Source organism: Bombina bombina, chromosome 1 (genome assembly GCF_027579735.1).
Source record: "Bombina bombina isolate aBomBom1 chromosome 1, aBomBom1.pri, whole genome shotgun sequence".
NCBI classification, from domain to species: Eukaryota; Metazoa; Chordata; class Amphibia; order Anura; family Bombinatoridae; genus Bombina; species Bombina bombina.
In genome coordinates, this window is record NC_069499.1 from 855,143,193 (window position 1) to 855,167,868 (window position 24,676).

The 24,676-nt window shown below is 41.2% G+C and overlaps 1 protein-coding gene across 10 annotated transcripts in view; it reads right to left on the reverse strand.

The window, feature by feature from the left end:
• The window catches only part of CHD9 (chromodomain helicase DNA binding protein 9), a 648,673-nt gene that overhangs the window by 187,788 nt on the left and 436,209 nt on the right, over positions 1-24,676 (reverse strand). The window lies entirely within an intron of this gene.

Consider the following 24,676-nt stretch of genomic DNA (forward strand, 5'->3'; position numbering starts at 1 on the left):
GCATCACAAGGTGGAGAAGCTTTGATAATGTAACGGTCATACGGTTGAGATTGAATCATGTTGGGGACAGCAATCATTACTGTAGGCATAAGATTGTATGATTACTTGTGTCTACGTGCTACCAAATGAAACTGCATTTCAGAGGGAGAGATAAAAAAAAAATGAATGTTATATTTAATGTGTAGATTCAGCAAGACAAGATTTAATAAAAATATTTAATAATAGGCGCACACTTTAAAAGGGACACGACACCCAAACATTTTCTTTCATAATTCAGGAAGAGTTTATAATTCTAAACAATGTTTCAATTAACGTTTATAAACAAGTTTGCTAAATTCTCTTGGTATCCTTTTATTGAAAGAGCAGCAATGCACTACTGGGAGCAAGCTGAACACAATGGTAAGCCAATAAGAGGCATATATGTGCAGCCACCAATCAGCAGCTAGCTTCTACCTTCTGAGCCTATTTAGATATGCTTTCCCACAAAAGATACCAAGAAAACTAAGCAAATTAAATAATAGAAGTAAATTGGAAAGTTGTTAAAATTGTATGCTCTATTTGAATCATGAAAGAAAAAGTTGGGTTTCATGTCCCTTTAACAAGCTACAAAATAACAATACTTAACATCATTTTTTTTCTCTCATCCATTTCAGTCACAGAGTTTCAATCAAGGAGGTATCTAAACTGGAGTTCAGTATTCTGAAAAAAAATCCAGCTTGGTGGGGGCAGTTATTTATAAATGTTACTTAAAGGGCCACTAAACCCAAAATCTTTCTTTCATGATTCAGATAGAATATACAAATTTAAACAACATTACAATTTACTTCTATTATTTATTTTGCTTCCTTTTTTTTTTAGATATCCTTATTTGAAGAAAAAACAATGCACATTGGTGAGCCAATCACATGAGGCTTCTATGTGCAGCAACAATCAGCAGCTACTGAGCATATCTAGATATGCTTTTCAGGAAAGAATATCAAGAGAATAAAACAAATTAGATAATAGAAGTAAATTATAAAGATGTTTAACCCCTTAATGACCGCAGCACTTTTCCATTTTCTGTCCGTTTGGGACCAAGGCTATTTTTACATTTTTGCAGTGTGTGTGTTTAGCTGTAATTTTCCTCTTACTCATTTACTGTACCCACACATATTATATACCGTTTTTCTCGCCATTAAATGGACTTTCTAAAGATACCATTATTTTCATCATATCTTATAATTTACTATAAAAAAAATTATAAAATATGAGGAAAAATTGAAAAAAAATACACTTTTTCTATCTTTGACCCCCAAAATCTGTTACATATCTACAACCACCAAAAAACACCTATGCTAAATAGTTTCTAAATTTTGTCCTGAGTTTAGAAATACCCAATGTTTACATGTTCTTTACTTTTTTTGCAAGTTATAGGGCCATAAATACAAGTAGCACTTTGCTATTTCCAAACCCCTTTTTTTCAAAATTAGCGCTAGTTACATTAGAACCCTGATATCTTTCAGGAATCTCTGAATATCCATTGACATGTATATATTTTTTTTTAGTAGACAACCCAAAGTATTGATCTAGGCCCATTTTGGTATATTTCATGCCACCATTTCACCGCCAAATGCGTTAAAACAAAAAAAATTGTTCACTTTTTCACAATTTTTTTCACAAACTTTAGGTTTCTCACTGAAATTATTTACAAACAGCTTGTGCAATTATGGCATAAATGGTTGTAAATTCTTCTCTGGGATCCCCTTTGTTCAGAAATAGCAGACTTATATGGCTTTGGTGTTGCTTTTTGGTAATTAGAATGCCACTGCGCACCACACGTGTATTATGCCCAGCAGTGAAGGGGTTAATTAGGGAGCATGTAGGGAGCTTTTTGGGGTAATTTTAGCTTTAGTGTAGTGTAGTAGACAACCCCAAGTATTGATCTAGGCCCATTTTGGTATATTTCATGCCACCATTTCACCGCCAAATGCGATCAAATTAAAAAAAACGTTAAATTTTTCACAATTTTAGGTTTCTCACTGAAATCATTTACAAACAGCTTGTGCAGTTATGGCACAAATGGTTGTAAATGCTTCTCTGGGATCCCCTTTGTTCAGAAATAGCAGACATATATGGCTTTGGCGTTGCTTTTTGGTATTTAGAAGGCCGCTAAATGCCGCTGCGCATCACACGTGTATTATGGCTAGCAGTGAAGGGGTTAATTAGGTAGCTTGTAGGGAGCTTGCAGGGTTAATATCACATTTAGTGTAGAGCTCAGCCTCCCACCTGAAACATCAGACCCCCTGATCCCTCCCAAACAGCTCTCTTCCCTCCCCCACTCCACAATTGTCCCCGCCATCTTAAGTACTGGCAGAAAGTCTGCCAGTACTAAAATAAAAGCTATGTTTTTTTTTTTTGTTTTTTTTTAAAAGCATATTTACATATGCTGCTGTGTACTATCCCCCCCTTAGCCCCCAACCTCACTGATCCCCCCCAAACAGCTCTATAACCCTCCCACTCTAACTTAATCTGCGCCATTTTGGGTACTGGCAGCTGTCTGCCAGTACCCAGTTTAGCAGAAAAAAATGTTTTTTTTTTTAGTTTTTATTAAATTTTTCTGCAGTGTAGCTTCCCCCCACACAAAACCAACCCCCCACCCCTCCATGATCTCTTTTTGTGCTTTTGCACAAACAAGATTTGGCCATTTGTTACCAAAAAATTTTTCCATAGTGTAGCGGTTCCCACCCGCTCCCGCCCCGTGCACGCGCCCGCCCGCCACCCTCCGTGCACGCGCGCGCGCCCGTGCGCGCCCCCTAACGGCCCGCACCCGATCCCGCCCCCCTTGACGACACAGGGAACACCGATGGCCGCCCACCCGCCTCCCAAGTTGGCTCCCACCCACCAACGATACCGGCCATCGATGTCCGGTGCAGAGAGGGCCACAGAGTGGCTCTCTCTGCATCGGATGGCCGTGTAAGGTTATTGCAGGATGCCTCCATATCGAGGCATCACTGCAATAACCGGAAAGCAGCTGGAAGCGAGCAAGATCGCTTCCAGCTGCTTTCCACACCGAGGACGTGCAGGGTACGTCCTCAGGCATTAACTGCCTTTTTTTTGAGGACGTACCCTGCACGTCCTCGGTCATTAAGGGGTTAAAAAGGCATTATCTTTCTAAATCATGAAAGAAAAAAACGTGGGTATCATGGCCCTTTAAACTATCTGAAGCACACAATTGCCTCATTTTACATAAATGAATAATAATTTGAGCAACAAATGTTGAAACTAATTCTAGCTTAAGAACCACTACAGCACAATTAAATCAATGAGAAATACACCATAAAAAGACTTTGAATTTGAAATAAGCAGTAGAATATTTTATGGTAAATTTAAAAGTTTATTCAAATTTTCCTTCACCTGTATCATGTAACAGCCATTAGCCAATCACAAAATTAATTTACATATATACTGCAAACTCTTCCACAACACATTGATATTGAGACATTGCAACACATTATATCGAGAATCTTATATCCATAATGGGCTTCAATTGCATAGGTAACTACTGTAGTTTGTTTTATACAATGTATATGATATTGTATATAGGACATCTCCTTCACTTGGTTTATTTTTAATTACATAGCACATGATCCCTGACTATGCTGTTTAATTAGAAATGTGAAATTTAAGGTACTTTAAAAAAAACAACAACTGTCATTGTGGTAATTGCTAATTAGATTACACCTGTGTATTTAGGATTGAACTCCCTTCTGATTGGTCATTGTTTATTTAAATAAGACTCCTGGTACTGTGAGCACTTTATGCCTAAGGAAACGGCGCAGTAGATGCAGAGAAACGCGTTGCAATAAGTGTCATTGGTTTTCATTTATGTTCTTATTTTGTATTACTTGTTTTTAATACAACTTTTATACATTACTTGAGCATCTTTGGAGTCTTTTTATTTGGAGTTACTAACCGTTTGGGGACATAGAGGATCCTTTGCTGGTTGATCAGTGTGCTGGAAGATTAGTGAACTGGGCCACTACTGTTAGGTGCTTCCCAAAGTGTGAGTACCCCTCTTATCATTGGGCTACCATCGGGTCATTGTTACCTTGTTTATCTGCACTATAGGCGCCCTTTTTCTGTGCGTTTATTTCTAGAAACTCTTCCACTTGCTAAGTAGGAGCTAGAGCCTGACAAAGTGAGTCACACTCATTTTTTGGGTTCCCAGTGCATATAAAAGTTATGTTTACACTATACTGTAGTCTATTAAGTGTGCAATAAAAAAAAATGTACAATAAAAAAACAAATGCAATTAAAAAATACCTGCACTTTATTTCTAAATAATGCTAACCATCTTCTGAGCCTTCAGGGAGTCATGCATCTTTTTGCTGGTGGTGTGTATAAATGTGTTTATATGTGTATATATGTTGGCTAAATATCACCGTTAGACTTGCTTGACACAGGTTACCACGGGATTGCCACAAACCTTCAATTTGTATAAAGAGCAATAACTATGAAGCGCAATAAAGTGAAGTGCAATAAAGAGAAGCACAATAAAACAAGGTTTTGCCTGTAAAAAGTGTGCACGTTTTGATAATTTAAGTATATTGAAAATTGTTTTTTAAATTCAATGTTCTATTTGAATCATGAAACTTTAATTTTGACATTAGTGGCCCTTTAATATTGGCTTAAATCTTATATTTAATATATAAATTACTTATTTCCCCCGCCTGTGTCTTTCGGTTTGATTCTGTGTTCTAAAATGCATATAATAGTCCATATTCATTTAAATCAACAAATATTACCTTTCTGATTACTGTACTATGTATACAAACGTATTAAAAATTATATAAAACTACCTTTAGCTTACATGTAAAAGCTGTACTATGGCAATGTTATTGTTACCTAAATGACATAAGATATTGTAGTTTACATTTGTTCCACCCCCCTCTCCAAACTGTCCCATTTTACAGATGCAAATATTCCAAAATCCAAACCTTTTCTGGTCCCAAGCAACATCTTGTAGTTTCAAGAGACTTGTGTTATTATAGAATACTATAACATATCATCCAAGTTTTAAAGCAACTTAAAATGGCATGAAAAAGGGGTCAAAATAATGAATGTATTATTACTATAATTTATTTGTATAGTGCCAACATATTGCAAAGCTATTTCATGATGCATAACTAAACATTTTATATAACAATCTCAAGGTTTTTACTGTCCTTTGTATTATCTGAGTTATACAATTGCATACAATAGCATATTAAAAATATGTAAGCTCCTTGAGATCCAGAATCAGATGATGCCATCCCACGTTTTTAGAACTATAATTAGGCTGGAGTAAAAACACCAAGGTCTCAAAACAAAACAAATATGTTTCTCAGGGACAAAAGAGCACAGTAACTTTTAACCCAAGGGTCAGGTCTCTGTCATAATGTTTCATGGATGTGAAAATTACATTCAATTATAAACATTTTTTTTAAAAAACGGAAATATATATTTACTATCTTTGTTCCCTCATGTTCCAAGACCAATTATGTAGCTAAAAAGTAAATATATCAAAAATAGAAGTTACGGTAAAAGATTCATTAGTATCCAACTATAGCCACTAATATAAGTAAATAATTATGTCTCATATGTGTGGGGAGTGCTTACTGTCCATAATCAATGTGAGTAAAACAACGAAGAAAGGAGCACTCAAAGAAAAAGCCGCGTGTCAGCGAAATGCGCATTAGGCGCTGTCTCTGAGCCCAGCAACCTGTTCATGTTGTTTAAGCTCCATATGAGCGATTAATAGCTGTTTCTGTCCAAGACATAATTGTATACTTTAACTGCCTCTGAGCTTGCACCGTAATTAGAGTAATTTGTTGTGAGGTTATACCTCTTTTTCTCAGTTAATTATTTTCCGGTGTATAGCTCGTGAGTGGTCTGTTACTTTTTAGTTTCTTCAGTTACTTTATTAGAAAAGTTATTATTTTTGCTACGTGGTTGCTAGCTCTCTATATCTCTCAGTTTTTAATCTAAGTATTAATGCACATATTAGACTTTATACTATATTATTTCATTTCAATAAAAGCTACGTTTTATTTATTTCCTTGAAAAGGTTTCCTTTCCCCTGCCTCCATTGTCATAGTTATATCGCTCCTCTTTTTCTTTGAGTGCTCCTTTGCTGTCCACTTTTCCTTTCTTCATTGTTTTACTCAAAAAGTAAATATACTCTGAGTGGGGATACCAAACCCTCTTAGATTTTTCAGTATCAGGCATTTACTAATATAGGTCATCCACTGCTAGGATTGTTTCCCTGAATGTACTAAAGTGATCTCCAGATGCATCAGAAGTGAATCATTGCATTGCAAAAGATCTACAAGTAATGTTTCTCTTATCTCCTTTGCTTATTACAATTAGGAACAGATATAAATGAGCTCCTGCACATCTCAAACTGTGCAGCATGTAGGAAGGAGAGGGTTTTGAATTCCAGGGAAATAACTTCAGCCTCTCTGAGTGCAGTGGGGGAAAAATATATATAGTTTACTTATAGCAAAAGAAGGAAAAATAGAAAAAAACAGAATTTATGCTTACCTGATAAATTACTTTCTCCAACGGTGTGTCCGGTCCACGGCGTCATCCATTACTTGTGGGAATATTCTCTTCCCCAACAGGAAATGGCAAAGAGCACAGCAAAAGCTGTCCATATAGCCCCTCCTCAGGCTCCGCCCCCAGTCATTCGACCGACGGTTAGGAGAAAAAAAGGATAAACTATAGGGTGCCGTGGTGACTGTAGTGTATAGAGAAAGACATTTTCCAAACCTGATTAAAAAACCAGGGCGGGCCGTGGACCGGACACACCGTTGGAGAAAGTAATTTATCAGGTAAGCATAAATTCTGTTTTCTCCAACATTGGTGTGTCCGGTCCACGGCGTCATCCATTACTTGTGGGAACCAATACCAAAGCTTTAGGACACGGATGAAGGGAGGGCGCAAATCAGGTTACCTAAACGGAAGGCACCACGGCTTGCAAAACCTTTCTCCCAAAAATAGCCTCCGAAGAAGCATAAGTATCAAATTTGTAGAATTTGGCAAAAGTGTGCAGAGAAGACCAAGTCGCTGCCTTACATATCTGATCAACAGAAGCCTCGTTCTTGAAGGCCCATGTGGAAGCCACAGCCCTAGTAGAGTGAGCTGTGATTCTTTCAGGAGGCTGCCGTCCGGCAGTCTCATAAGCCAATCGGATAATGCTTTTCAGCCAGAAAGAAAAAGAGGTAGCAGTAGCTTTTTGACCTCTCCTCTTATCAGAGTAAACGACAAACAAAGATGAGGTTTGTCTAAAATCCTTTGTTGCTTCTAAATAGAACTTCAAAGCACGGACTACATCTAAATTGTGTAACAAACGTTCCTTCTTTGAAACTGGTTTCGGACACAGAGAAGGAACAACTATTTCCTGGTTAATATTCTTGTTGGAAACAACTTTTGGAAGAAAACCAGGCTTGGTACGCAAAACGACCTTATCTGAATGGAACACCAGATAGGGTGGATCACACTGCAAAGCAGATAATTCAGAAACTCTTCTAGCAGAAGAAATAGCAACCAAAAATAGAACTTTCCAAGATAGTAACTTGATATCTATGGAATGTAAGGGTTCAAACGGAACCCCTTGAAGAACAGAAAGAACTAAATTTAGACTCCAAGGAGGAGTCATGGGTCTGTAAACAGGCTTGATTCTGACCAAAGCCTGTACAAAAGCTTGTACATCTGGCACAGCTGCCAGGCGTTTGTGTAACAAAACAGATAAGGCAGAAATCTGTCCTTTTAGAGAACTCGCTGACAACCCTTTATCCAAACCCTCTTGGAGAAAGGAAAGAATCTTAGGAATTTTAATCTTACTCCAGGAGAATCCCTTGGATTCACACCAACAGATATATTTTTTCCATATTTTATGGTAAATCTTTCTAGTCACAGGTTTTCTGGCTTGGACCAGAGTATCTATTACTGAATTTGAAAACCCACGCTTGGATAAAATCAAGCGTTCAATTTCCAAGCAGTCAGCTGCAGAGAAACTAGATTTGGATGTTCGAATGGACCTTGTACTAGAAGATCCTGTCTCAAAGGTAGCTTCCAGGGTGGAGCCGATGACATATTCACCAGGTCTGCATACCAAGTCCTGCGTGGCCATGCAGGAGCTATCAGAATCACAGAGGCCTTCTCCTGTTTGATCCTGGCTATGAGCCTGGGAAGGAGAGGAAACGGTGGAAACACATAAGCTAGGTTGAACGACCAAGGCGCCACTAATGCATCCACTAGAGTCGCCTTGGGATCCCTGGATCTGGACCCGTAACAAGGAACCTTGAAATTCTGACGGGACGCCATCAGATCCATGTCCGGAATGCCCCACAATTGAGTTAACTGGGCAAAGACCTCCGGGTGGAGTTCCCACTCCCCCGGATGGAAAGTCTGACGACTCAAGTAATCCGCCTCCCAGTTGTCTACTCCTGGGATGTGAATTGCAGATAGGTGGCAGGAGTGATCCTCCGCCCATTTGATGATCTTGGATACCTCTCTCATCGCCAAGGAACTCTTTGTTCCTCCCTGATGATTGATGTAAGCTACAGTCGTCATGTTGTCCGACTGGAATCTTATGAATTAGGCTCTCGCTAGTTGAGGCCAAGCCCGGAGCGCATTGAAAATCGCTCTCAGTTCCAGGATGTTTATCGGGAGAAGGGACTCTTCCCAAGACCATAGACCCTGAGCTTTCCGGGAGTCCCAGACCGCGCCCCAGCCTAATATAGACTGGCGTCGGTCGTGACAATGACCCACTCTGGTCTGCGGAAACTCATTCCCTGAGACAGGTCATCCTGAGTCAACCACCAACAGACGCCATGCAGACTTGTCTCCCCAGATTCAAGTAGACCAGGTAACCAGGTTACCTGGTCTACTTGAATCTGGGGAGACAAGTCTGCATAGTCCCCATTCCACTGATTGAGCATGCACAGTTGTAATGGTCTTAGATGAATTCGAGCAAAAGGAACTATGTCCATTGCTGCAACCATCAAACCTACTACTTCCATGCACTGAGCTATGGAAGGCTGCAGAATAGAGTGAAGAACTTGACAAGCGTTTAGAAGGTTTGACTTTCTGACCTCTGTCAGGAAGATCTTCATTTCTAAAGAATCCATTATTGTTCCCAAAAAGGGAACTCTTTTCTACGTTCACCTTCCACCCGTGAGATCTGAGAAAGGCTAGAACAATGTCTGTATGAGCCTTTGCCTTGGAAAGAGACGACACTTGAATTAGAATGTCGTCTAGATAAGGTGCCACTGCAATGCCCCTCGGTCTTAGAACCGCTAGAAGGGACCCTAGCACCTTTGTGAAAATTCTGGGAGCAGTGGCTAATCCGAATGGAAGAGCTACGAACTGGTAATGTTTGTCCAGAAAGGCAAACCTTAGGAACTGATGATGATCTTTGTGGATAGGAATATGTAGGTACGCATCCTTTAAATCCACGGTAGTCATATATTGACCCTCCTGGATTGTAGGTAAAATAGTTCGAATGGTTTCCATTTTGAACGATGGAACCCTGAGGAATTTGTTTAGAATTTTTAAATCCAGAATTGGTCTGAAAGTTCCCTCTTTTTTGGGAACTACAAACAGGTTTGAGTAAAACCCCTGACCTTGTTCCGCTGTTGGAACTGGGTGTATCACTTCCATTTTTAACAGGTCTCCTACGCAATGTAAGAATGCCTGTCTCTTTATCTGGTCTGAAGATAAGCGAGACATGTGGAACCTTCCCCTTGGAGGAAGTTCCTTGAATTCTAGAAGATAACCCTGAGAGACTATTTCTAGTGCCCAGGGATCCGGAACATCTCTTGCCCAAGTCTGAGCAAAGAGAGAGAGTCTGCCCCCTACTAGATCCGGTCCCGGATCGGGGGCTACCCCTTCATGCTGTCTTGGTAGCAGCAGCAGGCTTCTTGGCCCGTTTACCCTTGTTCCAGCCTTGCATTGGTTTCCAAGCTGGCTTGGCCTGGGAAGCGTTACCCTCTTGTCTAGAGGCCGCAGAGTTAGGAGACGGTCCGCTCCTGAAGTTACGAAAGGAACGAAAATTGGACTTATTCTTAGCATTAAAAGGCCTATCCTGTGGGAGGGCATGTCCCTTCCCCCCAGTGATGTCTGAAATAATTTCCTTCAATTCTGGCCCAAAAAGGGTCTTACCTTTGAAAGGAATATTAAGCAATTTTGTCTTGGAAGATACGTCCGCCGACTTTAGCCAGAGCGCTCTGCGCGCCACAATTGCAAACCCTGAATTTTTCGCCGCTAATCTCGCTAATTGCAAAGCGGCATCTAAAATAAAGGAATTAGCTAACTTAAGTGCGTGAATTCTGTCGATGACTTCCTCGTATGGAGTCTCCTTATTGAGCGACTTTTCTAGTTCATCGAACCAGAAACACGCCGCCGTAGTGACATGAATAATGCACAAAATTGGTTGGAGGAGGTAACCTTGCTGAACAAACATCTTTTTAAGCAAACCCTCCAATTTTTTATCCATAGGATCTTTGAAAGCACAATTGTCCTCAATGGGAATAGTCGTGCGCTTGGCTAGCGTAGAAACTGCCCCCTCAACCTTAGGGACTGTTTGCCATGTGTCCTTCCTTGGGTCGACCATGGGGAACAATTTCTTAAATATAGGAGGTGGGACAAAAGGTATGATTGGTTTCTCCCATTCCTTATTCACTATGTCCGCCACCCTTTTAGGTATCGGAAAGGCATCGGGGTGCACCGGGACCTCAAGGAATTTGTCCATCTTGCACAATTTTTCTGGAATGACCAAAGAGTCACAATCATCCAGTGTAGTTAGCACCTCCTTAAGTAATGCGCGGAGATGCTCTAACTTAATTTTAAACGTCACAACATCAGGTTCTGCCTGTTGAGAAATTCTTCCTGAATCAGAAAGTTCTCCCTCCGACAAACCCTCCCTCACTGACACTTCTGACTGGTGTGAGGGTATGACAGATAAATTATCGTCTGCGCCTTCTTGCTCCACTGTATTTAAAACAGAGCAATCACGCTTTCTTTGAAATGCTGGCATTTTGGATAAAATATTAGCTATGGAATTATCCATTACTGCCGTTAATTGTTGCATAGTAACAAGCATTGGCGCGCTAGATGTACTAGGGGTCGCCTGCGCGGGCATAACTGGTATTGACACAGAAGGAGAGGATGAAGAACTATCCCCACTACCTTCATTTGATGAATCATCTTGGGCAACCTTATTAAATGTGACAGTACTGTCCTTACTTTGTCTGGACGCCATGGCACAATTATCACATACATTTGAAGGGGGGACCACCTTGGCCTCCATACATACAGAACATGTTCTATCTGAAGGTACAGACATGTTAGACAGGCTTAAACAGGCTAATAATGCAAAAAAAAACCGTTTTTAAACAAAACCGTTACTGTCTCTTTAAATGTTAAACAGAGCACACTTTATTTCTGAATATGTGAAAAACTATGAAGGAAATATCCAATCTTTACCAAATTTTCACCACACAGTCTTAATGCTTTTAAAGTATTGCATCCAATTTTCAAGCCTTTAACCCCTTAAATGAGGAAACCGGAGCCGTTTAATCAATTAACAACTTTAACCCCACTACAGTCCCAGCCACAGCGTTTGCTGCGACTCCACCTGTCCCTGGGGGTTATACGATACCAATTTAAGCCTTCTAGGAACGTTTTCAATGATCACCAGACCCTCTCACATGCAGCTGCATGCACTGCATCCAAAAGAAACTGCGCAATTATGGCGCGAAAATGAGGCTCTGCCTACTATAGTGAAAGGCCCTTCCTGACTGGGAAGGTGTCTAAATGACTGCCTGGCGTCTAAAAACGTTCCCCACACTAAAAGTTTAGAAATATCACTTCAAACTTCATAAAAAAGTTAAACAAAGCAATCGATTTAGCCCACAAGAGTGTCAACCAGTGTATAGCCCATAATAAGCCTGCATTCTGTTAAGAGTCTAAGGCCTAGATTTGGAGTTCGGCGGTAGAAGGGCTGTTAACGCTCCGCGGGCTTTTTTCTGGCCGCACCATAAATTTAACTCTGGTATCGAGAGTTTAATCAAATGCTGCGTTAGGCTCCAAAAAAGGAGCGTAGAGCATTTTTACCGCAAATGCAACTCTCGATACCAGAGTTGCTTACGGACGCGGCCGGCCTCAAAAACGTGCTCGTGCACGATTCCCCCATAGGAAACAATGGGGCTGTTTGAGCTGAAAAAAAAACCTGCAAAAAAGCAGCGTTCAGCTCCTAACGCAGCACCATTGTTTCCTATGGGGAAACACTTCCTACGTCTGCACCTAACACTCTAACATGTACCCCGAGTCTAAACACCCCTAACTTTACACTTATTAACCCCTAATCTGCCGCCCCCGCTATCGCTGACCCCTGCATATTTTTTTAAACCCCTAATCTGCCGCTCCGTAAACCGCCGCAACCTACGTTATCCCTATGTACCCCTAATCTGCTGCCCTAACATCGCCGACCCCTATATTATGTTCCGATCAGCCAATAGAATGCGAGCTCAATCTGATTGGCTGATTGGATCAGCCAATCGGATTGAACTTGATTCTGATTGGCTGATTCCATCAGCCAATCAGAAAATTCCTACCTTAATTCCGATTGGCTGATAGAATCCTATCAGCCAATCGGAATTCGAGGGACGCCATCTTGGATGACGTCCCTTAAAGGAACAGTCATTCGTCGTTCAGTCGTCGGTCCGGATGGATGTTCCGCGCTGGATGTCTTCAGGATCCTGCCGCTTCGCTCCGGATGGAAGAAGATCGAAGATGCCGCCTGGATGATGACTTCAATCGGATGGAAGATCCTCTTCTGCCCCGCTTGGATGAAGACTTTGACCGGATCATGGACCTCTTCAGCCCCAGCTTGGGCTTGGATCAGGACATCGGAGGAGCTCTTCAGGACGGATCGGTGAACCTGGTATGGTGAAGACAAGGTAGGAAGATCTTCAGGGGCTTAGTGTTAGGTTTATTTAAGGGGGGTTTGGGTTAGATTAGGGGTATGTGGGTGGTGGGTTGTAATGTTGGGGGGGGGGGGGGGGTATTGTATTTATTCTTTTACAGGCAAAAGAGCTGAAATTCTTGGGGCATGCCCCGCAAAGGGCCCTGTTCAGGGCTGGTAAGGTAAAAGAGCTTGTAACTTTTTTAATTTAGAATAGGGTAGGGAATTTTTTATTTTGGGGGGCTTTGTTATTTTATTAGGGGGCTTAGAGTAGGTGTAATTAGTTTAAAATTGTTGTAATATTTTTATTATGTTTGTAAATATTTTTTTATTTTCTGTAACTTAGATCTTTTTTATTTTTTGTACTTTAGCTAGTTTATTTAATTGTATTTATTTGTAGGAATTGTATTTAATTAATTTATTGATAGTGTAGTGTTAGGTTAATTGTAGGTAATTGTAGGTATTTTATTTAATTATTTTATTGATAGGGTAGTGTTAGGTTTAATTGTAACTTAGGTTAGGATTTATTTTACAGGTAATTTTGTTATTATTTTAACTAGGTAACTATTAAATAGTTCTTAACTATTCAATAGCTATTGTACCTGGTTAAAATAATTACAAAGTTACCTGTAAAATAAATATTAATCCTAAAATAGCTATAATATAATTATAATTTATATTGTAGCTATATTAGGATTTATTTTACAGGTAAGTATTTAGCTTTAAATAGGAATCATTTATTTAATAAGAGTTAATTTATTTCGTTAGATAAAAATTATATTTAACTTAGGGGGGTGTTAGTGTTAGGGTTAGACTTAGCTTTAGGGGTTAATACATTTATTAGAATAGCGGTGAGCTCCGGTCGGCAGATTAGGGGTTAATAATTGAAGTTAGGTGTCGGCGATGTTAGGGAGGGCAGATTAGGGGTTAATACTATTTATGATAGGGTTAGTGAGGCGGGTTAGGGGTTCATAACTTTATTATAGTAGCGCTCAGGTCCGCTCGGCAGATTAGGGGTTAATAAGTGTAGGCAGGTGTCGGCGACGTTGAGGGGGGCAGATTAGGGGTTAATAAATATAATATAGGGGTCGGCGATGTTAGGGGTAGCAGATTAGGGGTACATAGGGATAACGTAGGTGGCGGCGATTTGCGGTCGGAAGATTAGGGGTTAATTATTTTAAGTAGCTTGCGGCGACGTTGTGGGGGGCAAGTTAGGGGTTAAGAAATATAATATAGGGGTCGGCGGGGTTAGGGGCAGCAGATTAGGGGTACATAAGTATAACGTAGGTGGCGGTCGGCAGATTAGGGGTTAAAAATTTAAATCGAGTGGCGGCGATGTGGGGGGACCTCGGTTTAGGGGTACATAGGTAGTTTATGGGTGTTAGTGTACTTTAGGGTACAGTAGTTAAGAGCTTTATAAACCGGCGTTAGCCAGAAAGCTCTTAACTCCTGCTATTTTCAGGCAGCTGGAATTTTGTCGTTAGAGCTCTAACGCTCACTTCAGAAACGACTCTAAATACCAGCGTTAGAAAGATCCCATTGAAAATATAGGCTACGCAAATGGCGTAGGGGGATCTGCGGTATGGAAAAGTCGCGGCTGAAAAGTGAGCGTTAGACCCTTTAATCACTGACTCCAAATACCAGCGGGCGGCCAAAACCAGCGTTAGGAGCCTCTAACGCTGGTTTTGACGGCTACCGCTGAACTCCAAATCTAGGCCTAAGAAAATGGCTTACCGATCCCCAAGAGGGAAAATGACAGTCTTCTAGCATTACACAGTCTTGTTAGAAAATGGACTAGTCATACCTTGAGCAGAAAAGTCTGCAAACTGTTCCCCCCAACTGAAGTTCTCTGGGCTCAACAGTCCTGCGTGGGAACAGCAATTGATTTTAGTTACTGCTGCTAAAATCATACTCCTCTTTTAAACAGAACTCTTCATCCCTTTCTGTTTTAGAGTAAATAGTACAAACCGGCACTATTTTAAAATAACAAACTCTTGATAGAAGAATAAAAAACTACAACTAAACACCACATACTCTTCACCATCTCCGTGGAGATGCTACTTGTTCAGAGCGGCAAAGAGAATGACTGGGGGGCGGAGCCTGGGGAGGGGCTATATGGACAGCTTTTGCTGTGCTCTTTGCCATTTCCTGTTGGGGAAGAGAATATTCCCACAAGTAATGGATGACGCCGTGGACCGGACACACCAATGTTGGAGAAAAGTTGTTTTTTTCACAGTGCATAACTAAACATTTTATGCAGAATTACAATTTGAGTTTATTTCGGTGCTGAAATGTCATTGGGCAGAACCAGACTGACACGCTGCAGGATATTTCTCCTCTGTGAAAGGCAAAGTCAGCTAAGAGAGACTGCACCCTGAGATGCACTGGACGTACGCACAAGCAAGGAACGTTTTTACAGCTCATGTAAAATTCAGACCAACATACCTATTACCAGGCTGTATATATGTCAGGACAAGCAGCAATGCAAATAGTTCAAGAAAATGGAACTTTGTGCCAAGAACAAAGCAGATTTTTAATGGACAAATACCCTTAGAAGCTTTTATCACAGTAAATATCAGGTGTCGGGCAGATGACATGCAAGAAGCAAGTATTTTTTTCTGGTCCAAATTATTCATTAAATACAAGAACATTAAAACATGTACTATAATAACAAGATTTTTTTTGCATTACATTTCTTCTGGTCCTGAATGACAGCACATGAAGCACGAGATGATAAAGGGGCATGAAACCCATTTTTTTCCCTTTCATGATTAAGATAGAACGTGATTTTAAACCAGGGGCAGAACTAACGGGGGTGCAGAGGACTTCAATAAAAAACGTTGACCTGCCACTGCCTGCACTGATGATATGTGAGTGCGACATGATGCTTCACTAGTGTCTCTGACTACAGGGGTTAGTCTTTCTGTTTTACCCATTGGTGTTTGTGTGTGTGTGTGTGTGTGTATGTGTGTATGTATGTATGTATGTATGTGACTGTGTGTGTATTTATGTATGTATGTATGTATGTGACTGTGTGTGTATTTATGTATGTATGTATGTGACTGTGTGTGTATTTATGTATGTATGTATGTATGTGACTGTGTGTGTATTTATGTATGTATGTGACTGTGTGTGTATTTATGTATGTATGTATGTGACTGTGTGTGTATTTATGTATGTGTGTGACTGTGTGTGTATTTATGTATGTATGTGACTGTGTGTGTATTTATGCATGTATGTGACTGTGTGTGTATTTATGTATGTATGTGACTGTGTCACTAACTCACTATATACAGTACTGGTGGGTTAAAGTGTCACTATATACAGTAATAGGGTGTCAGACCATCTCACAGACTGTGGGCACAGGGTACCCCCTATTGCAGACATGAAATCTGATTCACAATTTTTTTTTCTGTGTTAAATGTAAAAAATGAAAGAAAAAAAAAAATGTATCAAATTCACATATTTTTTGGGGGGCCCTTCTTAGATCCTTGCACCTGGGCCCTGTGGTTACTAGTTACGCCTCTGTTTTAAGCAACTAATCAATTTACTTCTAGGATCAAATTTGCTTTATTCTCTTGGTATCCTTTGTTGAATTGTGTGAATCAATGAAAAGAGGAATTTTGTCCAGCCACCAATCAGCAGGTAGCTCCCAGTAATGCACTGTTGATCCTGAGTCTTTTCAAATAAGGATACTAACGGCTAGAGTACGAGTTTGGCGTTAGCCTTAAAAAGCAGCGTTAAGCTACGCTGCTTTTTAATGCCCGCTGGTATTACGAGTCAGGCAGGAAAGGGTCTACCGCTCACTTTTCTTCCGCGACTTTTGTATACCGCAAATCCCCTTACGTCAATTGCGTATCCTATCTTTTTAAAGGGATTTGCCTAACGCTGGTATTAAAAGTCTTGGAAGAAGTGAGCGGTACAGCCTCTACCTCCAAGACTCCTACCGCATATAAAAGTCAGTAGTTAAGAGTTTTATGGGCTAACGCCGGAACATAAAGCTCTTAACTAAAGTGCTACAAAGTACACTAACACCCATAAACTACCTATTAACCCCTAAACCGAGGACCCCCACATCGCAAACAATATAATAAAATTATTTAACCCCTAATCTGCCGACCGGACATCGCCGCCACCTACATTATACCTATGAACCCCTAATCTGCTGTCGCTAACATCGCCGCCACCTACATTATATTTATTAACCCCTAATCTGCCCCCCCAACGTCGCCGCCACCTACACTTATTAACCCCTAATCTGTCGACCGGACATCGCCGCCACTATAATAAATTTATTAACCCCTAAACGGCCGCACTCCCGCCTCGTAAACACTATAATAAATTTTATTAACCCCTAATCTGCCCCCCCAACGACGTCCCAGCCACCTACCTACAATTATTAACCCCTAATCTCCCGCCCCCAACGTCGCCGCTACTATAATAAGTTATTAACCCCTAAACCTAAGTCTAACCCTAACACCCCCCTAAGTTAAATATAATTTAAAGAAATCGAAATAAATTTACTATAATTAAATAAATTATTCCTATTTAAAACTAAATACTTACCTATAAAATAAACCCTAAAATAGCTACAATATAATTAATAATTACATTGTAGCTATTTTAGGATTTATATTTATTTTACAGGAAACTTTGTATTTATAGCTACAATAGCTATTAAATAGTTAATAACAATTTAATAGCTACCTAGTTAAAATAATTACAAAATTACCTGTAAAATAAATCCTAACCTAAGTTACAAATACACCTAACACTACACTATCAATAAATTAATTAAATAAATTACCTACAATTAGCTAAACTAAAATACAATTAAATAAACTAAACTATAGTACAAAAAAAAACAAAACACTAAATTACAAAAAATAAAAAAATATTACAAGAATTTTAATCTAATTACACCTAATCTAAGCCCCCCTAATAAAATAAAAAAAACCCCCAAAATAATAAAATTCCCTACACTACACTAAACTAAATTACAAAAGTAATCAGCTCTTTTACCAGCCCTTAAAAGGGCTTTTTGCGGGGCATTGCCCCAAAGTAATCAGCTCTTTTACCTGTAAAAGAAAATACAAGACCCCCCCAACATTACAACCCACCACTCACACACCCCTACTCTAAAACCCACCCGATCCCCCCTTAAAAAAACCTAACACTACCCCATTGATGATCACCCTACCTTGAGCCGTTTTCACCCAGCCGGGCACCGATGGGCCAGAAGAGGACATCCGGGACTGGCAGAAGTCTTCATCCGATCGGGGCAGAAGAGGTCCTCCATCCAAGTGGCATCTTCTATCTTCATCCATCCGACGTGGAGCAGGTCCATCTTCAAGACATCCGACGCAGAGCATCCTCTTCTTCCCGACGACTAACGACGAACGAAGGTTCCTTTAAATGACGTCATCCAAGATGGCGTCCTTCGAATTCCGATTGGCTGATAGGATTCTATCAGCCAATCGGAATTAAGGTAGGAAAAATCTGATTGGTTGATTGGATCAGCCAATAGAATGCAAGGTCAATTCTATTGGCTGATCCAATCAGCCAATCGGATTGAAGTTCAATCCAAATGGCTGATTAAATCAACCAATTGGATTCTACCTTAATTCGATTGGCTGATAGAATCCTATCAGCCAATCAGAATTTGAGGGACGCCATCTTCGTCATTTAAAGGAACCTTCATTCGTCGTCGGGAAGAAGAGGATGCTCCGCGTCGGCTGTCTTGAAGATGGACCCGCTCCGCGCCGGATGGATGAAGATAGAAGATGCCGCTTGGATGAATACTTCTACTGGATGGAGGACCTCTTCTGCCCCGATCGGATGAAGACTTCTGCCCGGCTGGAGGACCACTTGTGCCCGCATCGGATGAAGAGTTCGGCCCGGTTGGGTGAAGACGGCTCAAGGTAGAGTGATCTTCAATGGGGTAGTGTTAGTTTTTTTTAAGGGGGGATCGGGTGGGTTTTAGAGTAGGGGTGTGTGGGTGGTGGGTCTTGTATTTTCTTTTACAGGTAAAAGAGCTGATTACTTTGGGGCAATGCCCCGCAAAAAGCCCTTTTAAGGGCTGGTAAAAGAGCTGATTACTTTTATAATTTAGTTTAGGGTAGGGGATTTTATTATTTTGGGGGGCTTTTTTATTTTATTAGGGGGCTTAGATTAGGTGTAATTAGATTACAATTCTTGTAATTTTTTTTATTTTTTGTAATTTAGTGTTTTTTTGTACTATAGTTTAGTTTATTGAATTGTATTTTATTTTAGATAATTGTAGGTAATTTATTTAATTAACCCCTTAATGACCGAGGACGTGCAGGGTACGTCCTCAGAAAAAAGGCAGTTAATGCCTGAGAACGTACCCTGCACGTCCTCGGTGTGGAAAGCAGCTGGAAGCGATCCTGCTCGCTTCCAGCTGCTTTCCGGTTATTGCAGTGATGCCTCGATATGGAGGCATCCTGCAATAACCTTAGATGGCCATCCGATGCAGAGAGAGCCACTCTGTGGCCCTCTCTGCACCGGACATCGATGGCCGGTATCGTTGGTGGGTGGGAGCCGGTGTGGGAGGTGGGTGGCGGCCATCGATGGCCCTTGTCATGTGGAGGGGGGCGGGATCGTGGGCGTGCAAGTCCGGGGGCGCGCGCACGTGCACGAGGGGGCGCGCGCGGATGCGCGCCGGGGCAGGGACCGGGTGGGGACCGCTGCACTACAGAAAAAAATGTGTCCCAAAATAAAAGTGGGACGAGTAATTAAAAAAAAAACACCGTATTCGTTATTTAGGTGGTGGGGGTTGGCTCCAATCAGCAGCATGTGAGATGTCTATAGTAGAAAGTAAAGGAGCTCATTGATAACTTTGTTCATAAAAATGAAATAAATATTTGATTGTGCAAAATGGGTACTGGCAGACAGCTGCCAGTACCCAAGATGGCCCCCAATAAGGCAGAGGGGGAGGCTTAGAGAGCTGTTTTGGGGGGGATCAGGGAGGTTGGGGGCTAAGGGGGGATCCTAAACACAGCATATGTAAATATGCTTTTTTTTTTTTCTTTTTAAAAAAAAAAAATCTTTTATTTTAGTACTGGCAGACTTTCTGCCAGTACTTAAGATGGCGGGGACAATAGTGGGGTGGGGGAGGGAAGGGAGCTGTTTGGGAGGGATCAGGGGGTGGGATGTGTCAGGTGGGAGGCTGAACTCTACACTAAAGCTAAAATTAACCCTGCAAGCTCCCTACACACTACCTAATTAACCCCTTCACTGCTAGCCATAATACACGTGTGATGCGCAGCAGCATTTAGCGACTTTCTAATTACCAAAAAGCAACGCCAAAGTCATATATGTCTGCTATTTCTGAACAAAGGGCATCCCAGAGAAGCATTTACAACCATTTGTGCCATAATTGCACAAGCTGTTTGTAAATAATTTCAGTGAGAAACCTAAAATTGTGAAAAAAATTAACGTTTTTTTTAAATTTGATCGCATTTGGCGGTGAAATGGTGGCATGAAATATACCAAAATGGGCCTATATCAATACTTGGGGTTGTCTACTACACTACACTAAAGCTAAAATTAACCCTAGAAGCTCCCTACATGCTCCCTAATTAACCCCTTCACTGCTGGGCATAATACGCGTATTTTGCGCAGGGGCATTTAGCAGCCTTCTAATTACCAAAAAGCAAAGCCAAAGCCATATATGTCTGCTATTTCTGAACAAAGGGGATCCCAGAGAAGCATTTACAACCATTTATGCTATAATTGCATAAGTTGTTTGTAAATAATTTCAGTGAGAAACCTAAAGTTTGTGAAAATATTTGTGAAAAAGTGAAATTTTTTTTTTATTTGATCGCATTTGGCGGTGAAATGGTGGCATGAAATATACCAAAATGGGCCTAGATCAATACTTTGGGATGTCTTCTAAAAAAAAATATATACATGTCAATGGATATTCAGGGATTCCTGAAAGATATTAGTGTTCCAATGTAACTAGCGCTAATTTTGAAAAAAAGTGGTTTGGAAATAGCAAAGTGCTACTTGTATTTATGGCCCTATAACTTGCAAAAAAAGCAAAGAACATGTAAACATTGGGTATTTCTAAACTCAGGACAAAATTTAGAAACTATTTAGCATGGGTGTTTTTTGGTGGTTGTAGATGTGTAACAGATTTTGGGGGTCAAAGTTAGAAAAAAACAGAATTTATGTTTACCTGATAAATTACTTTCTCCAACGGTGTGTCCGGTCCACGGCGTCATCCTTACTTGTGGGATATTCTCTTCCCCAACAGGAAATGGCAAAGAGCCCAGCAAAGCTGGTCACATGATCCCTCCTAGGCTCCGCCTACCCCAGTCATTCGACCGACGTTAAGGAGGAATATTTGCATAGGAGAAACCATATGGTACCGTGGTGACTGTAGTTAAAGAAAATAAATTATCAGACCTGATTAAAAAACCAGGGCGGGCCGTGGACCGGACACACCGTTGGAGAAAGTAATTTATCAGGTAAACATAAATTCTGTTTTCTCCAACATAGGTGTGTCCGGTCCACGGCGTCATCCTTACTTGTGGGAACCAATACCAAAGCTTTAGGACACGGATGAAGGGAGGGAGCAAATCAGGTCACCTAAATGGAAGGCACCACGGCTTGCAAAACCTTTCTCCCAAAAATAGCCTCAGAAGAAGCAAAAGTATCAAACTTGTAAAATTTGGTAAAAGTGTGCAGTGAAGACCAAGTCGCTGCCCTACATATCTGATCAACAGAAGCCTCGTTCTTGAAGGCCCATGTGGAAGCCACAGCCCTAGTGGAATGAGCTGTGATTCTTTCGGGAGGCTGCCGTCCGGCAGTCTCGTAAGCCAATCTGATGATGCTTTTAATCCAAAAAGAGAGAGAGGTAGAAGTTGCTTTTTGACCTCTCCTTTTACCGGAAGAAACAACAAACAAGGAAGATGTTTGTCTAAAATCCTTTGTAGCATCTAAATAGAATTTTAGAGCGCGAACAACATCCAAATTGTGCAACAAACGTTCCTTCTTTGAAACTGGTTTCGGACACAGAGAAGGTACGATAATCTCCTGGTTAATGTTCTTGTTAGAAACAACTTTTGGAAGAAAACCAGGTTTAGTACGTAAAACCACCTTATCTGCATGGAACACCAGATAAGGAGGAGAACACTGCAGAGCAGATAATTCTGAAACTCTTCTGGCAGAAGAAATTGCAACTAAAAACAAAACTTTCCAAGATAATAATTTAATATCAACGGAATGCAAGGGTTCAAACGGAACCCCCTGAAGAACTGAAAGAACTAAATTGAGACTCCAAGGAGGAGTCAAAGGTTTGTAAACAGGCTTAATTCTAACCAGAGCCTGAACAAAGGCTTGAACATCTGGCACAGCAGCCAGTTTTTTGTGAAGTAACACCGACAAGGCAGAAATCTGTCCCTTCAGGGAACTTGCAGATAATCCTTTTTCCAATCCTTCTTGAAGGAAGGATAGAATCCTAGGAATCTTAACCTTGTCCCAAGGGAATCCTTTAGATTCACACCAACAGATATATTTTTTCCAAATTTTGTGGTAAATCTTTCTAGTTACAGGCTTTCTGGCCTGAACAAGAGTATCGATAACAGAATCTGAGAATCCTCGCTTCGATAAAATCAAGCGTTCAATCTCCAAGCAGTCAGCTGGAGTGAAACCAGATTCGGATGTTCGAACGGACCCTGAACAAGAAGGTCTCGTCTCAAAGGTAGCTTCCAAGGTGGAGCCGATGACATATTCACCAGATCTGCATACCAAGTCCTGCGTGGCCACGCAGGAGCTATCAAGATCACCGACGCCCTCTCCTGATTGATCCTGGCTACCAGCCTGGGGATGAGAGGAAATGGCGGGAACACATAAGCTAGTTTGAAGGTCCAAGGTGCTACTAGTGCATCCACTAGAGCCGCCTTGGGATCCCTGGATCTGGACCCGTAGCAAGGAACTTTGAAGTTCTGACGAGAGGCCATCAGATCCATGTCTGGAATGCCCCACAGCTGAGTGACTTGGGCAAAAATTTCCGGATGAAGTTCCCACTCCCCCGGATGCAATGTCTGACGACTCAGAAAATCCGCTTCCCAATTTTCCACTCCTGGGATGTGGATAGCAGACAGGTGGCAGGAGTGAGACTCCGCCCATAGAATGATTTTGGTCACTTCTTCCATCGCTAGGGAACTCCTTGTTCCCCCCTGATGGTTGATGTACGCAACAGTTGTCATGTTGTCTGATTGAAACCGTATGAACTTGGCCCTCGCTAGCTGAGGCCAAGCCTTGAGAGCATTGAATATCGCTCTCAGTTCCAGAATATTTATCGGTAGAAGAGACTCTTCCCGAGACCAAAGACCCTGAGCTTTCAGGGATCCCCAGACCGCGCCCCAGCCCATCAGACTGGCGTCGGTCGTGACAATGACCCACTCTGGTCTGCGGAATGTCATCCCTTGTGACAGGTTGTCCAGGGACAGCCACCAACGGAGTGAGTCTCTGGTCCTCTGATTTACTTGTATCTTCGGAGACAAGTCTGTATAGTCCCCATTCCACTGACTGAGCATGCACAGTTGTAATGGTCTTAGATGAATGCGCGCAAAAGGAACTATGTCCATTGCCGCTACCATCAACCCGATCACTTCCATGCACTGAGCTATGGAAGGAAGAGGAACGGAATGAAGTATTCGACAAGAGTCTAGAAGTTTTGTTTTTCTGGCCTCTGTTAGAAAAATCCTCATTTCTAAGGAGTCTATAATTGTTCCCAAGAAGGGAACCCTTGTTGACGGGGATAGAGAACTCTTTTCCACGTTCACTTTCCATCCGTGAGATCTGAGAAAGGCCAGGACGATGTCCGTGTGAGCCTTTGCTTGAGGAAGGGACGACGCTTGAATCAGAATGTCGTCCAAGTAAGGTACTACAGCAATGCCCCTTGGTCTTAGCACAGCTAGAAGGGACCCTAGTACCTTTGTGAAAATCCTTGGAGCAGTGGCTAATCCGAAAGGAAGCGCCACGAACTGGTAATGTTTGTCCAGGAATGCGAACCTTAGGAACCGATGATGTTCCTTGTGGATAGGAATATGTAGATACGCATCCTTTAAATCCACCGTGGTCATTTTAAATTTTAAACTGAACACACTTTATTACTGCAATTGCGAAAAAACATGAAGGAATTGTGCAAAATTCACCAAATTTTCACCACAGTGTCTTAAAGCCTTAAAAGTATTGCACACCAAACTTGGAAGCTTTAACCCTTAAAATAACGGAACCGGAGCCGTTTTAAACTTTAACCCCTTTACAGTCCCTGGTATCTGCTTTGCTGAGACCCAACCAAGCCCAAAGGGGAATACGATACCAAATGACGCCTTCAGAAAGTCTTTTCTAAGTATCAGAGCTCCTCTCACATGCGACTGCATGCCATGCCTCTCAAAAACAAGTGCGCCACACCGGCGCGAAAATGAGGCTCTGCTTATGCTTTGGGAAAGCCCCTAAGGAATAAGGTGTCTAATACAGTGCCTGCCGATATTATTATATCAAAATACCCAGATAAAATGATTCCTCAAGGCTAAATATGTGTTAATAATGAATCGATTTAGCCCAGAAAAAGTCTACAGTCTTAATAAGCCCTTGTGAAGCCCTTATTTACGATCGTAATAAACATGGCTTACCGGATCCCATAGGGAAAAT